Here is a 15,662-nt window from a genome sequence, read left to right on the forward strand (position 1 = left end):
TGCATCTTGGCAATTTTTTCTTTTTTTTTTTTTTTGGCAATTTTTTCAAGAGGCTACAGACTTGTCAAGTGGAGTTCAGAAAGGGGCAAATGGCCTCCAGAAAAAAGGGCCAAATAAGGTCACCTACAGCTCCATTTCCAGAAATGCCTTGCCAAGTGTCAGGTGTTCCCTGGGGGATGTCGGCTTGGCTAATGGGCAAAGCCATCTACCCCTGCAGGGAGGGTTCTGTTTGTGGCCCTTTATCTCTCTGGATCCTGGAGAGTTGAAAGGGGAACTTTGTGCCTGCTGCCTGCGCACTGCCTGCTGGGCCCTAGGTGGTGGCGACTGAGGGGCTTCTTTCTCCCACAGTCTGGCTGGTGGTCCTAAAGTCATTAAAGTCATTTACTTAGAACGGAATAAAGAAATTCCACATTTGAGAAAGTGAGTCGTTAGCATTAAATGTCTAGCTGAACTTTCTGGTAGCAAAGACAGCTTTTTTCCTGTAGGTTCATTCTGCAGACAGCCAGCATAGAATTGCTTGTGCCACGTTTCATAAAAAACGCACATATTCCACAAACCAGCTCCCCAGGGGGACTGCCCTCCGCTTTGGTGATTCTGCACAGGACATACAACAGGATTCCAGAGGGCGGTCGGGCCCTCCTTCCGGGAGATGGGGAAGTGGCCCAGGCTACAAAGACCTCTGTCTCAAAGATACTGTTTTCAACCCTGGGCTAAAGTGAGCAGTGGTCAAAAGCCATGCCTTTGGCTCAGGCTCCTGTTTTGCTCCTACTTCCCTAGACCACAGGCTGGGACTCTCCCCTAGAGAAGGCCTGGGGCCTGACAAAGTATTTCTGCACATGGACTTTTATGTGGCCGCACTGGGCCACTTCCACAGGGGGCAGACAGCAGGGGCAGGGGGCAGGGAACAGATGACTAATAAGTCCTAAATCTGAACTCCCACATTGGCTTGGCTGTAGGGCCTTAAACATCACTTGTCCTCCTTTCTGTCATGGCTGGGAAAACTGAGGCTTTAGCAGAAGCCATTTGCCGAGTGTCCCCGCACACTATGGTAGCCATCACATTTCGCACACTGAACAGGGCTCCTTTCCTTGAGAGCTGAAGAGTGCCGTCCCCAAGCCAGGATCTAATTCCCACACAAAAACCCACTTTCAACAGAACTTCATAATCTGTACAGTTTGAGCCTCTCTATTCTATAGGGGCAGTGATCCTGACCCCGCAGGGATGGGGCGTGCATGCGTGTACACACACACACACACACACACATGCACACACACACACATCTGTGCACACACTTTTAAGCAGAATGCCTAACCCTGAAATAAGCTCTGGGTCTTTCCACCCACCCACTCATTCCTTCTGAAGGGGTTATGAGGCCCACAGGGCTGTCCTGTGACTTTCCACAGAAATCTTCACAGACTTAAAACTAGACTGCTTGAGCATCTAGATGGAGAGTTCTCACTCTCCTTCTAAATGGAGGAAATCTGGGGTGCCTGGGTGGCTTAGCAGTTGAGTGTCTGCCTTTGGCTCGGCATGATCCTGGGGTCCTGGGATCGAGTCCCACGTCGGGCTCCCTGCTTCTCCCTCTGCCTGTGTCTCTGCCTCTCTCTGTGTGTCTCTCATGAATAAATAAATAAAATCTTTAAAAATAAATAAATAAATGGAGCCCCACGGTTGTGAAAAGAGGATGTGAGGGGACAGAAGGCCTGGCTCCTTTGTCAACAGTGACTCCGAGGCCTGGGCTCAGGGCTTGTGACCTGGCAGCTGGACTCTTTCTTACCTGACCAGTTAAAAGATCCTCCCGGGTGAGGGCGCGGCCTAGGGAAACACAGCTGTAGTGACGGACCATCGGAGGTTTGGAGGCCACCAAACCCTGCCATCCCACTGCTCCTGTTCTACCAATGGGCCTACTGAGGCTGAGTCAGAGCAGTTTGACAGACATTTTCTGACTACCTCCAGAGGCTGACAGCCCTAACTGTGTGTTCCTTCTCCAATAGAAACATGAAATGGCCCCTTGCTGCCTTCCTGTCTAGTCAAGCCACAGCCCCTACCTGGAGCTTTCTGCTCCCCTCTAACTTAACTGCATGCATGCCTGAGTCCAAGCACGTGGGACTTGTTCCCAAGGTCACGTTGCTCTAGTTGCTCTGCCTTCATTGCACCCATGAAGCTGAGGGGAGTCAGCTCGCCAGATCCCAAGCTCATTCCAAAGACCAAAGGCCCTGCCTCACCCTTTGGAAAACAGGCACTTGGCACAGACTGGGAGTGCCACATCCAAAGGCCCCAGGAAACATCAGGTTGTTGGGCAAATGAGGCAGACTGTGTCCAGCCGGCAGAGGCCAGATTGTACCCCTCAGGACCACCAGCCTAGCAGGGATAAGAAAGTACTGGTGACATGATACTCACCCTAAATGCACCTGCAATCATGTTGCACGTTCTGGCGATCCACTTGCCTTGAGTGTTGGAAAAGATGGCGCTTGAGCCAGGGCTGGCAATTTCTTCTTCTTAATTGGCAGTTCTACTATAGTCAGTGGATTCTAATCACATATGTACATCTGGAAAGGTAAGGAAACATGAAGGAGAGAGGAGGCAAGAGAAAGAAACTCGTCATTCCCCTGGATGCCAGTCAAGGCAGAGCCTGTAACCTTGACTTCAAGGTATGACTGAAGAAGCCCCCAGTCACCTGCCTGACCGCCCACCTGTCCCAAGGCCCTGAGGCCTCCTCTGGATTGGCCCCTTCCCTGGTGGCCCCACTGCTTAGCTGGGGAAAAGTGTGCGTGTTTGGCAGGGTGTGGAGGGGCAGAGAGTAGGCTTTGGATGGCCAAAGACCTTTCATGCAAAAGAAGAGGGAGTAGGTTTCCCCTGGGTGATGCTGAGGCCCCTTGCTGGGTGATGGATATTGGAACCAGAAAGGCCTGTTTCTCATCACACATCCAGAGAGGAGAATTTCTTTTCTTCTTTTTTATTTCAAAGATTTTATTTACTTATTTGAGAGAGAGAGACAGAAACAGAGATTGCGAGAGAGTGCATGAGCAGGGAGGAAAGGGAGAAGCAGACTTGCCGCTGAGTGGGAAGCCCAATTTGGGAACTTGATCCTGGAATCCCGGGATCATGACCTGAGCTGAAGGCAGATGCTTAACCAACTGAGCCCCCCAGGTGCCCCTAGCGAGGAGAATTTCTTGTCACGGGGGAGGGTTCAAGCAAAGCCTGGACCGCCATGTGTCAGGGAATGCCTGCCCCAGCTGGGAGGCTGAGAGCACGATGCTGCAGGACCACATTCCCTGGGATGCTGGGATCACTCAGCTCCCTGGGCCAGAGTCAGCCCTGTGGCCAATTGCCATCTTTTGGCTCTACAGCCCCCAGTATGAGGCTGGGTTTCCAGGGAGCTCTACAAGTCATCTTGCCCCAGGGCTTATCCTGAGGCCTACCAGGGCTCTCTGTGCAGGTATAGCTCTACCTGGTCCAGTCCAGGGACAGGGGTGGCAGGCTCTAGTCTAGGCCCCTAGGCAAGGTGGTCTGGGCCTACCTGCAACATGTAATAAGAACCAGGGCAGGCTCCAAAGGACTCCACAAGCTGGGGGAAGCCCTGGGGTTCCCAACAACGGTGGAAGCTCCGGACACCATGGCCTTGCAGGTGTCAGGCTGGTCCAGAGGGGATTTTCTAAACCTTGGCCCTCCACTCTTCTCTGTGTCTTGTCTTTCTAGCTGTGGCTCCCATCACTCTCTACACTGGGGGCTATTGACTGCATGGTGGGAACCTACTTCTTTTGCTTGCTTTCTCACCTTCTTTTCAGTTAACACATTTTGGCTTCAGTACTCTCTTCACAAAGAACTTCTGTCATTGGCAGCCACAAGACACATTGCTTCTTCTCTTGCCAGCCTGAACCATATATGAGATGCCTTGTTTCTCTGACATGTTCCTTCCTGGCCTTGACTTCATGTACAACTTGGGTAGGGCGGGTGATGCCTCTGCCCCCAAGATGTCAGAGACATTCCAGAAAAACCCCCAAAGACACACTTTCTTCATGGGTGACCCCATCAGAAACATTGAATGCATGAGAAGGAAAGGACACAATACTGCTCAAGATCCTTGCCAGGTTTGGGTGGTATGGAAATTATTTAGTGTCAGACACAGCCCATGTGAAGAGAGATGGGTGCTCATAGGGGTTAACCTTCTTCTGGGGGAGCCTCCCTGGGAGTCGTCTGCATTCAGCAGCCTCTCAGGCAGTTTGAGACTTGCTGACATAGCAATATCCATACAGTATCCATGGCCCTTGGATACCAGGGGCTCCCAAGCCTGCAGAATTGAGAGACCAGAGGGGTAAGGGAGTCTTTCCCACATGTGCCTTCACTGCTGTCATTATGCTGCCCTAGAGATACTCCTATGAGGGGAGCTCCAGGAGGTGGGCCCTGTCACCCCACCAAGCCTCAGCTCCAGACACACTAACCATGCTGTTCTCCACCCTCCCGGTCACATTTGACCCTCACCAACCCCCACCACATCCTTCCCAAATGTAAGTACACAGGGCCTCTTCCTCTGGCAAAATCTCACTCCTTCCAGCCACTCTCCTAAGTCATCTTCCTCAAGCTGAGTGAGCCAGCCCTCCTTGGGGCCCCCTGTCCCGGGCACTCAGCATGATAGACCATCGATGGTGGGCTCCTCAAGGACAGAGCTCAAAGCCTTGGCCACCCCTTGCCCAGCTCCTGAGCCAGGGACTAAGGGACTGTTGAGGCCGGGCCACTGCAGAAGCCTAGTTCAGGAGCTCTCCTCAGGGCCACTTTCCTTCTTTAAAAATATATTTATATTTATAAATATTTATTTATTTATTTATTTATTTATTTATTTATTTATTTGTTTGTTTATTGTTCAATTTGCCAACATATAGCATAACACCCAGTGCTCATCCCGTCAAGTGCCCTCCCTCAGTGCCCGTCACCCAGTTACTCCAACCCCTGCCCGCCTCCCCTTCCACTACCCCTTGTTTGTTTCCCAGAGTTAGGAGCCTCTCATGGTTTGTCTCCCTCTCTAATTTTTCCCACTCAGTTATCCTCCTTTCCCTTATAATCCCTTTCACTATTTCTTATCTTCCATGTATGAGTGAGACCATATGATGATTGTCCTCCAATTGACTTACTTCACTCAGCATAATACCCTCCAGTTCCATCCACGTTGAAGCAAATGGTGGGTAGTTGTCCTTTCTGATGGCTGAGGAATATTCCATTGTATACACAGACCACAGCTTCTTTATCTTTCGATAGACACTGAGGCTCCTTCCACAGTTTGGCTATTGTGGACATTGCTGTGGACATTGCATTGGGGTTCAGGTGTCTCAGCATTTCACTGCATCTGTATCTTTGGGGTAAATCCCCAGCAGTGCAATTGCTGGGTCGTAGGGTAGCCCTATTTTTAACCCTTTGAGGAACCTCCACACTGTTTTTCAGAGTGGCTGTACCTTTTATGAGGCTAGCATTACTGATTCCAAAAGCAAAGACCCCACCAAAAAGGAGAATTATAGACCAATATCCTTGATGAACACGTATGCAAAAATTCTCAACAGGATACTAGGTAATGGGATCCAACAGTACTTTAAGAAGATTATTCACCTTGATCAAGTGGGATTTATACCCGGGATGCAAGGGTATTTTTTTAATGTTTAATCGAAGTTCAATTTGCCAACACAGGGCCACCTTCCGTTGGTTGCATTAATAGGTGAGGATACAGGAGTGAAATGAGACATATTTCTATGTATGGCATGACTAATTCAGGGGCTTTTTATTACTGATTACAAAAATAGCCCAAATGTGTGAAAGCCCCCTGGGGATGGATGACGTCATGGTGGCCTCTGTGGAGTCTGCTGAATTTGGGGGAGAAGTCACATTGTTACTAGCTATTTTGACTATGCAGAGCAGAGTCCTTGGTGAATGGGAGGCCTATATCTTTCTGCCCTTCCCAGGTCCCAGAGGCTTCAGGATCCACTGGCAAAGGGCGAGCACCCAGTTATCTGCCATCTACTCCAGTCCTGGGGCCTCCGAGAGCAGTAGGATGGCCTCTGCTTCCTAGGAGCCATGCCATGGCCATCGTCATCCTGACAGGGTTCCCCATCCATCTACTCTCAGGGCAGAAAGGAAGATGCTCTCCTCGGGGGCCCTGTGAGCAGCCTGGCACTCAAGCACCTTCCCATAATGCATCTCCTAGCCACCGTGGCTGCCACCGCAAAGGTGAAGCAGGTGAAGCCCATTTCAGAGAGCCTTGCCAAATGGCAGCTCCAGCTCCACCGCAGAATGGGTAGTCACATGGTGGGGTCCCTGCTCTAAAAGAAACTTGGTCATGATGGGGGGGGTGCGTGGGGCTGCTCTATCATCCTCCCTCAACAGAGGGCTTAAAATGCATGTGCTCTGCTACTTCCAGTAGACCTGGCCAGGTTGAACACATTCTCCCAGATAAATCAATCCCCGGCAGCCAGCCCCCAAGATGAAAGGAAGACACCAGACCAAACAATGTTTGTCTGTCACAAAGAGCAGCTCTTAACTGTCAGGCCCAGATACTCAAGGCTAATCTTTATTTTCTCTCAAATTCCTGTGCCAGCAAGTAATCTGAGTTCACCTTGACGAGCGACAGCACTTAAGAAACATTTTGGCAAAAAAGACAACAAAAGGACCCCATTGTGGTCCTCTTTTCCTTGAGGTGAATAGGTGCGGTCCCTTCAATGGCCTCTTGACTGAGTGTATCTCTGGTTCTCAGAGCTATGCGTAGTTTGCTTCACCCAACTTCTGTATAATCACTGCCATAAGCCAGCTCCTAAAAGAGCCTTCAAATAGTGCACCTAATTCTGTTAAGTGCTCCTCCGGTAAAGCTTTTTCCTTCCCAGTTCCACTGAAAGCTGAAAGTACACTCCAGGGTAAAACAAGAGAAGCAAGATAACCAGACCACTGGAGTGGGTGGCTGTGGGGTGCCGTCACTCACACACAGAAGCAGCACCTGAGAGAAAAGAGTAATGTGTGCGTGTGTGCATGTGTGTACGTGTGCATGCGCGCGCGCGCGTGTGTGTGTGTGTGTTGTGTGGCCTCATTCTCAGATTCAATCTCCTAGGACCCTTAGCTCCTTAGCTGGAATCAGTAGGACTTTGCCCAGTGTGGCTGGGGGCGCCTTGCTCATGACCTAGGAAAGGGGGAGTGTGCATGGGGTTGAGGGGAGTGGGGAGAAGATTGGGGGAGGCATTAGGCTCCCTGGAAACCCGGCCCTGGGTCCTGAGGAGGAGGCTGAGAACTCCAATTGCCTTGAACTAAGCTGAATGGAGCAATGGGACAATATGGTCGCAGAAAAGTCCCCTGGATCTGTAGAACTGCAGCAGCTTCTGCTGGTGCCTTAGCTCACAGGATTTACTACACACTGCACACAGAAGGTGCGAGACGGCAGGAAGGCAAGGGAGGTTGACCAAGGCAGAGCCTGCATGCTTCTACCCCACGGCTTCCCAGAGCCTGGGCCTGCCCAGGCAGACCCCTAACTCCCACCAGGGTGTTCAAGCTCTGGCCTGGGCCCTGCAGAGCCTGGGCTAGGTGCTGGGGGAACATGTGAGGGTGGGAGGCCAGGAACGGGGGCGTCCAAGGACTCTGACCCAGCAGTGCGGGCAGGAAGGTGGGTATGGAGGGGGGACGGTGGTTCCAGAAGAAAGGTTGGAGGTGGACCTTAAGGAGTGGAAGAGGAACAGATGAGAAGGAAGAGGGATTCGGGAGTCAGGTCTAAGCAAGGATTCCAGTCTGGTCATGTGTTAGTGGTGGGTGTGCAGATAACCTGTCTGTGCCTGGTACCTTATCCATAAAACAGACGTGTAACAACTACACCTATGTTGTCAGGCTGACATGGGCAACCAATTAAATGAAAAGTTATGTCAAAGGCACTTACTCCATACAAAGCAAAGCTCCATATAAGCATAAAAGAAGGGTTAGGCTGCCTCGGACCTGGGAAGAGAAGGGCAGGCCAGGCTAGGCCAGGGCAGAGAGAAGTAGAGGCTGCTGTTGGGCAGCATCTCAGGTAGGCCAGAGGGAGTAGCTTAGGGCCTGAGAAAAGAGGCCGGGCACACAGGCTGCACACAGGCTGCACACGAGTCACAGAGGCCTCCGCAGGTGGCACCTGGCTTTGCACTGGGTCTCCAGGACACGGAGGGGCCAAACAGAGCTTTGCACAGGCAGCAACATGGTCTGAGCTGTGCTGGAGCAGTAGGGACAGTGGGAAATTGGGAAGAGGCTTGAATGGCTCAATCTGCCAGGCTGCTTAGGGAGAAGCCCTGGGAATCCATGGCCCTGCAAAACCCCCAGGGAAGCTGAGCCAAACGGAGCCCACTTTGGTGGCTGTGTGGTCAGCAGAGGGGGATGCTGGCACAGCCCAGCAGCTGCTGGCAGAGAAGTAACACCAGGGAGCTGCTGGCCCCCCTCTGCCCAGACCTCCTGTTCACGAAGCAAAGGACACCATGGCTCCCATTTCTACTGCAGGCCTTCCCTTGTGGAATTCAGGACACAGCAAAGTCTTTGCAAGCACCCCAAGCTGGAGGGGACTACAGGCATCTGGCTCTTGCACCGGCCCTGGGCCGCTCTACCAGGGACACACTGAATGCCCTCCGTAGTGCTATCTCTCGCAGGGGCTCTTTAGGGAATCCCTCAAGGGAGGAGATAACTGCAAGGCAGGGATAAGTGGAGGCAGAGGCAGGGATCCCAGCAGACTGGGTCCCGGCACTGGAAAGAGGCACAGACGAACTGGCGGGAGCCCCATGTCAGGCCGTCAAGGGAACAAGAACTAAGTTCAAGGATTGGGTCCCAGACTTGGACTCTGGCTCCCTTCCTGCCCCATCTCCCATCAGAGGCCCTCTGCTACGGCTCAGCACCCAGACATCTGCCTGCTGTGTCCCACCTGCCCAGCTGCAGGCTGCTAGTCTGCCTCAGAGCCTCGTAACTGGGAGCTCCTGCTGACAACATGCCCAGGCCCGTGTGCAAGTGACTCAAGGCTCCGAGAGCCCGGGCAGACCCGCAGGGAGCAGCCAGTAGGAGGGGCTGAAACGGCCTCAGTTTACATGGCCCAAAGGGCGGGGGGCCAGGACGCCTGGCAGTGCTGGAGACTCTAGAAGATACTGAGGATGAAACCAAAGGAACTTGAACTTCATCCGTTCCCTAAAAGGGGGCAACTTTTGAGAAACCAGCACTCCTCCCAGGCACACCCATTGGACGGCTAAAGACTGGTGCTTCTGGGTGAACTGTCTTCCTCTGCACACCCTGTGTCTGGGCGGAGGGTCTGCAGGCAAGCCTGCAGGAGCCGGGAGCCCCAGTAGGCTCGGCATGATGCCGAGATGGCACAAGCTCTGATTCTCCGGTAGTGACGCGTGCTTTTGTGGGTGGGGAAAGCCAAGACTTTTGGTAGGTCGCTGGGAAATGGGCCTCACACACATCTAGAACATTCTGGTTGGTGCCAGGCTATTTTGTGATTTTTGTCTCATAATCAAACCACGCAGCCAAAACCATAAGCAGCATGCCAACTTCTAACATGAGTATCACTTTACCCTGGTAATGAATATGATCACTTAAAAAGTACAATAAACAACACCTTTGTGTACCTGGGTTTTTTTTGTTTGTTTGTTTGTTTGCATATTCCACAAGACATACACAGACCAAGAGCTTGTCAGAGAGGGAGGAGACCTAAGGGAACTTAAGGCCAACCTCTACACTTCCGGGATGGGGGAGCCAAGTCCTAGAATAAATGAAAATATAGGCACTTCCTCTGGATTTGGATCGTAGCTTATCATCTACAAAACCATCACACCATCTCTTGAGCTTTATTTGTGCTGTGCCAGGCAAGATATGCAGCGGATTAGAGCAGGTAATCAGGACTCAGACCCCATGAGTCAGAAACTTACTGTGTTTTTCATCTCTCTGGGCCTCAGTTACCTCTTCCGCTAAGTGGGAACAATAATAGAACCTCTCTTCAGGCGGTTGTGAGCATTCAATGAAATAATACAGAGAATGTGTTTAGCACAGTATCTGGCACACAATATGGACTTAAAAAGTGTTGGTGATTATTTTTTTGATCTTATCAGTACCCACAAGAGCCTCCTAAAGTAAGAAGAAAAAGATCATGAGCCCATTTGGCAGAGAATGTGTCAGGGGAGGACATAACTGCAAGGTCCCATGTCTCCGAGGCATAGGGATAGGTGGAGGCCCCCTCCTTCCAGAAAGTTGAGGCTTGGGGAGATACAGTGGTTTGCTTGATTTTACATAGCTTGTCAGTGGTAGAGCGGGGAATCAACCCCAGATCTTTACACTATACTCAGAGCCCTTTTTATCAGACTGGCCACATCCTGTGAAGACTCCTCCTACTAGCTCACCACCTTGTTTATAAATAAAGTCAAGGAGACACCTCTCTTTTTCCACTGCATTGCAGTAAGAAAAACAACATTAATATTTATACTTTTCTAAAGATCTGAAGTGGCTTCCAATGCAAACACAGATTAAAGAGAGTGCTGGAATCTAACTTTTGAGTGGCAAGTCAGCAGCATGCAGAGAAGGGAGAGGTCATTTCACTGAGCCCCTGGGTGAGACCACTGACACCAAAATCTGCTTGGCTCTGAGCTTCCTGGCAGCCACAGCACAGGAACGATGGGGCCAGATTCTGTTCAGCATTGTCAGTAGGAAAGTCTCTGGATCAAGAAGTGACCAGGGTGGTGCCTTGGTGGCTCAGTGGTTGAGCGGCTGCCTTCAGCTCAAGGCGTAATCCTGGGGTCCTGGGATCGAGTCCCATATTGGGCTCCCCACAGGGAGCCTGCTTCTCCCTCTGCCTGTGTCTCTGCCTCTCTTTGTGTGTCTCTCATGAATAAATAAATAAAATCTTAAAAAAATAAAAAAAGAAGTGAGCAGGGATGGCAGGGGGTGGCAAGACAGTGCTATGTCATTCCTAGGCCTGATCTACTGCTGGGTTGCACAAGCAGAGGAAGGGGAAGCCTGTACCTGCCCAAAGCTTCCGCCCTTGAGATGCCATGGTCATGCAGACCCAGGCCTGCCCTGGAGACACCCGTGCCGAGATCTCAGAGGCAGCTGGGTCACACCAGCTGTCCCCAGCTGAAATCCCTTTTAAGGGAGGCATGTGACAGGCCAGGCCCAGCAGGGCCGCAGAGGTCAAGGAGCTAGAAAGTGCTCCTTGGGAAGATGGTCAGGCCAGAGCAGCACAGAGAAGGGGGCTGTTGGCATCAGTGGGGAACAGAATGGAGTTAGTTCAAAGAGTAGCAGGAGCTTTGTCCCAGTCTGAGCAGGCAGGAGTGCAGGGTTCCATGGCTCGGCAGCTCTTCCTTCAGCTACCGGGTCCCTGGGGACCCAAGCATCATTTCACCCATGTCATCACTGCTGGGGGGGTGAGGGGACACATGGAAGAGCAGAGAGAGTGGAGGGGCCCCAATGGCTCAGAAAGCCGAGACTCAGGTGCCTTTCAAAGGCACTGCTTCATAGGGACACTCAGTGGTTGAGTAGGGAGCCTGCTTCTCCCTCTGCCTGTGTCTCTGCCTTTCTCTGTGTGTCTCTCGTGGATAAATAAATAAAATCTTTAAAATAAAATAAAATAAAATAAAATAAAATAAAATAAAATAAAATAAAGCCACTGCTTCATTGAAACACACACATACTGTTCTGGGTTGACTCACGGCCCTCCCTAAACTCAGATGGTGACATTCTGGACTCTAGTACCTCTGAAGGTGACTGCATGTAGAAACAGGGTTGTTGCAGATATAATTAGCTAAGTTAAGATGAGGTCAGGCTGGAGTAAGGTGGACTTCCCATCCGATGTGATGTGTCCTTACATGAGGAGGAGAGAGACACACAGTGAGAATGTGGCGTGAACATGAAGGTAGAGACAGGGGTGGGGGTGGGGGTGGGGATGAAGTCAAGGAGCAGCAACGACTGCAAGGAAAGCACCAGAAGCTAGGAGAGAAGCAAGAAGCAGAATCTCCTGACAGCTCTCAGAGGTAGCCAGCCCTGCTGGCCCCAGATCTCAGACTCGGGCCTCGAGAAGCGGGAGACGGTACATCTCTGTGGTCGAAGCCCCTTAGTTCATGGTATTTTGTTACAGCAGGCCTAGAAAGCTAATACACACTTGCATGCACACACCCACGTGCACACACACATACACATGCACACACTCACACCCTCCCTATAGGTACAAATTCCCTTTTCCAGCCCTGCAACCCAACACGCCCCCCGAAGAAGCCAGGCACAGCAGGGGTTGAGCACGTGCAAAACATTAGCTGGGTTTAAATCAGCTTTCCATTAAAAAAAACAATCAACTTCCCAAAAACAGAGCTCCACTTCTCTACCAATGCTCTATAGTCTCAAAGGCGCCTTCACAATCACCATCCGCGGGTGGCGGGGACTGCTGTCTGCTTGCAGGGGAAGAGAGGACAACCCAGAGGAGAGGTGGGAGGCTGCACGACTGGGAAGCCAGGGGAGGAGGGCAGCCTCCCCTCTTCCAGGCCCGCGCGTGAGGATTTCTGGGCTTGGGCTCGGGGGCCAGGCCGGGGCCAGGAGAGGGCAGGCCTCAGTGGGTAAAAAAAATCCACTTGACTTCTCAGCACTTCTCCCTGAGTGTCCTCTCAGCCAGCTTGATAGCATTCTGTCTACTTCAGTTCTGATGATCTTCACCACCTTGGCTAATTAGGACTCTGTCTTCCTTTCCATTGTTTTCGATTGTCTTCCTAATTCTATCCTGTTCTATTCTTTCTTACTGAGGCCACACTTGGCTGGAGTCAGAGCCCTTTAGTGTTCTTTCTCTCATTTTCCACTCGCCTAGCAAGCTCTGAGGAGGCAGGCAGGGCATGTGCTATTTCTCCATACCCCTGGGGCAAAGAAAGGGGAACGTGGTTTCCCATCAGAACTGGAGTAGTTTGGGCTCAAATTCCAGTCTTCATGTTCAGTATTGTTTTCATGACAATGAGTTTTGATTATTGAGCACCTACTGTGGGTCAGGCACTACCCTACCCGCCTGGTGGACATTCTCATTGATCCCTTCCATCTACCAGGTGAGGAGATAAGAGTGACATAAGAGAGGCCACCCAGGGTACCTGGTTGGTTCAGTGGTTGAGTGTCTGCCTTCGGCCCAGGGCATGATCCTGGGGTCCTGGGATCAAGTCCCACATCGGGCTCCCTACATGGAGCCTGCTTCTCCCTCTGCCTGTGTCTCTGCCTCTCTCTCTGTGTCTCTCATGAATGAATGAATGAATGAATGGGAGGCCACCCGCCCGAAGTCAGAAGGTGAGTACATGGCAAAGCCAGGATGCAACTGTAGGTTTGGCTCCTCTGTAGCCTGGCCGGACACAACCGCCTAATAATGCTATCTCCTCTGGGTCACCTCCAGAGATGAAGACTTGAACAAGTGGCCAGTTTGACAACTTGTTCCCAGCCCTACAGCAGATTCTTGTAAGGACTGGCCCCAAGTGCCCACTACCCAGCTGGGAGGCCAGTAATCCATGCGGGAAGTCCCCTGGCCCAGGGCCCAGCTCCTGAGGGTTACTTTCAGTCTCGGTCCCTCCTTGTTAACTCCTGGAACCCGATGGCCAGCTCTCTTGGGGCCTGGTGAGTGGCAAATACCTGGGAATGCTCCAGTGACACCTTTCCTCTCGTCCACAGCTGGCCTGGGGCATAGCTGGCATAAACTATTTGCCCTGTGCAGGTGACAGGAACCCTCACAAGTGAGTCATCCTTAGAACTTTTCTGGGCTTGACCTGAAAGGGTCCAGAGAACCAGCAGTCATTCTGGCCTGGGACACCTCTCTCTGCTAAGAGGGGCTAACAGAGCTGGTAACTAGGGTTGGTTGGAGTGGGTGGGGGTTGCCCTCAGTGGCCCTACCTGCTAAAGTCGGTGGCATATCTCACCCACCTGTGATGTAAGAGCTCAGCCTTAGAGAATAGTCTAGGGGAAAGAGAGAAATCTTCCTAGAGAAAAAGAAACCATTTTCTCTAAGAATTGTAAGCTCTGGAGATTTGCAAGGGAACAGCACAGATGCTAAACTAACATGCTGGGGAAGAAGGCAGGTGCCAGGCTAAATAAAGAAATGTGAGTACATACACAGAGAACACGCTCCTTTATTTCCACAGGGAGGCACAAATGTATATTAATGAGGATTTTGAATGCCAAGAAATCAAATAACGACATAAACATCACAGTAAACACCAAAGCCCCAGAGTTGGCTGCCATCATTTACTATGCGAGGGGCAGAGGACTTCGACTGTCCCCTGCTCTGCACCCCACCCCTCCAAAGTTTCAACAAAGACAATTGCTCTGCTTGTGGGATTAGAACTTTAAGCTCCATAAGTAAGAGAAGCTCTTGATTTTGAGCCTTGATACTGTAGAGAAGCCCTAGGAAACCACTGCATGTGCTAAAAAGGCATAACAGCAAGGATGTGGGCTGGGATTCATGTTCTGGGCAAGGAGCTCTGTATTAAGTCTTGAGGCACATTGGCTTCCTACTCCCAAGGGGAGCACACACCTTTGGATGTGATAGGAAATGTGGCAGAGAAAAGGAACCTAGAAAGGCCAGCTTCCTCACATGATCCACACACACAAGAGAAGGGCTCCTTAGCACATGACTTGGGAGAGTGTGGGTGTGAGTGGCCAGATTGCCACAGATAGGTCAACTGCATCAATGCCATGCAATCCAATTTGGGCCTGTGGTGGATATCTATCTCCTTCTGGCTGCCCAGCATCCTAACTCCCTTTCCTGGGGACTTTGAGGAAGCTGAAAGTACCAGTTACTTTGCTAGCTTCCTTTTGAAGTGGGGGCACAATATATCAATTCGATATTTTTTAAGATTTTATTTATTTATTCATGGGAGACACACAAAGAGAGGCAGAGACACAGGCAGAGGGAGATGCAGGCTCCTGGCCGCAGGGAGCCTGATGCGGGACTCGATCACAGGACCCCAGGATCATGACCCGAGCCAAAGGCAGACACTCAACCACTGAGCCACCCAGGTGTCCCTATCAATTAGATTTTGAGTCAGTATCAATGAAGACAAGCAGGGCCAGCAGAGAATCTGCCATGGTATCCCATTATCTGGAGCAACTATATCCGTGGTGCCATCATTGATGATGATGTTAGTGGACAAACTACAAAGTCTATCACTCAGTGTTGCCAACAGAGATGTTTTCACCAGGCTGGTTCTGTACCATGATTTTGTCTGTGGATTCGGCTATCTAGCCAACAAGCCTGACTCTCTAATCCTCCCAGCAATTCTGTGAGCTACCCAATATCCTTCCTATCAATTTCCTTATATAAAGGCCCCAAAGGTTGCATTCTTCTTTCTGATTCTGTGTCATTTCAGATCTTGCCCCCATAATCCTTATTATCTTATTAGACCTTTCATATTTTAGAAGAACTATTCTTTAATGTTTTAACTAGAAGTGTTAGCTCTCTTTAGTGGGAAGGCTCATCCCCTATTATATAAAATGGAAGTCCCAACTTTTCAACTCTGATTTCTTCATCATGGACAGGCAGCCACGAGCCAGGGATTCACCTAGGCTCTAGTACAGCTCTTATCGATTTTTTTCATTGTCCATTTTATCATTGTAATGATAACTTTTTGAGTAAATGAACAGGGTCTAATTTATCTCTACACCTTCAGCACTGAGCACAGTGCCTGGCT

The 15,662-nt window shown here is 50.8% G+C and overlaps 1 long non-coding RNA gene across 11 annotated transcripts in view; it reads right to left on the reverse strand.

Annotated features, from left to right (window-relative positions):
* The window catches only part of LOC140627755 (uncharacterized), a 291,600-nt gene that overhangs the window by 101,701 nt on the left and 174,237 nt on the right, over positions 1-15,662 (reverse strand). For all 11 annotated transcript variants that reach the window (XR_012026370.1, XR_012026361.1, XR_012026366.1 and 8 more), the window contains one exon: positions 2,401-2,549. This is a non-coding gene — a long non-coding RNA (uncharacterized lncRNA). The remainder of the gene's footprint in view (positions 1-2,400; positions 2,550-15,662) is intronic.

Source organism: Canis lupus, chromosome X, assembly GCF_048164855.1.
Source record: "Canis lupus baileyi chromosome X, mCanLup2.hap1, whole genome shotgun sequence".
Classification (NCBI taxonomy): Eukaryota; Metazoa; Chordata; class Mammalia; order Carnivora; family Canidae; genus Canis; species Canis lupus.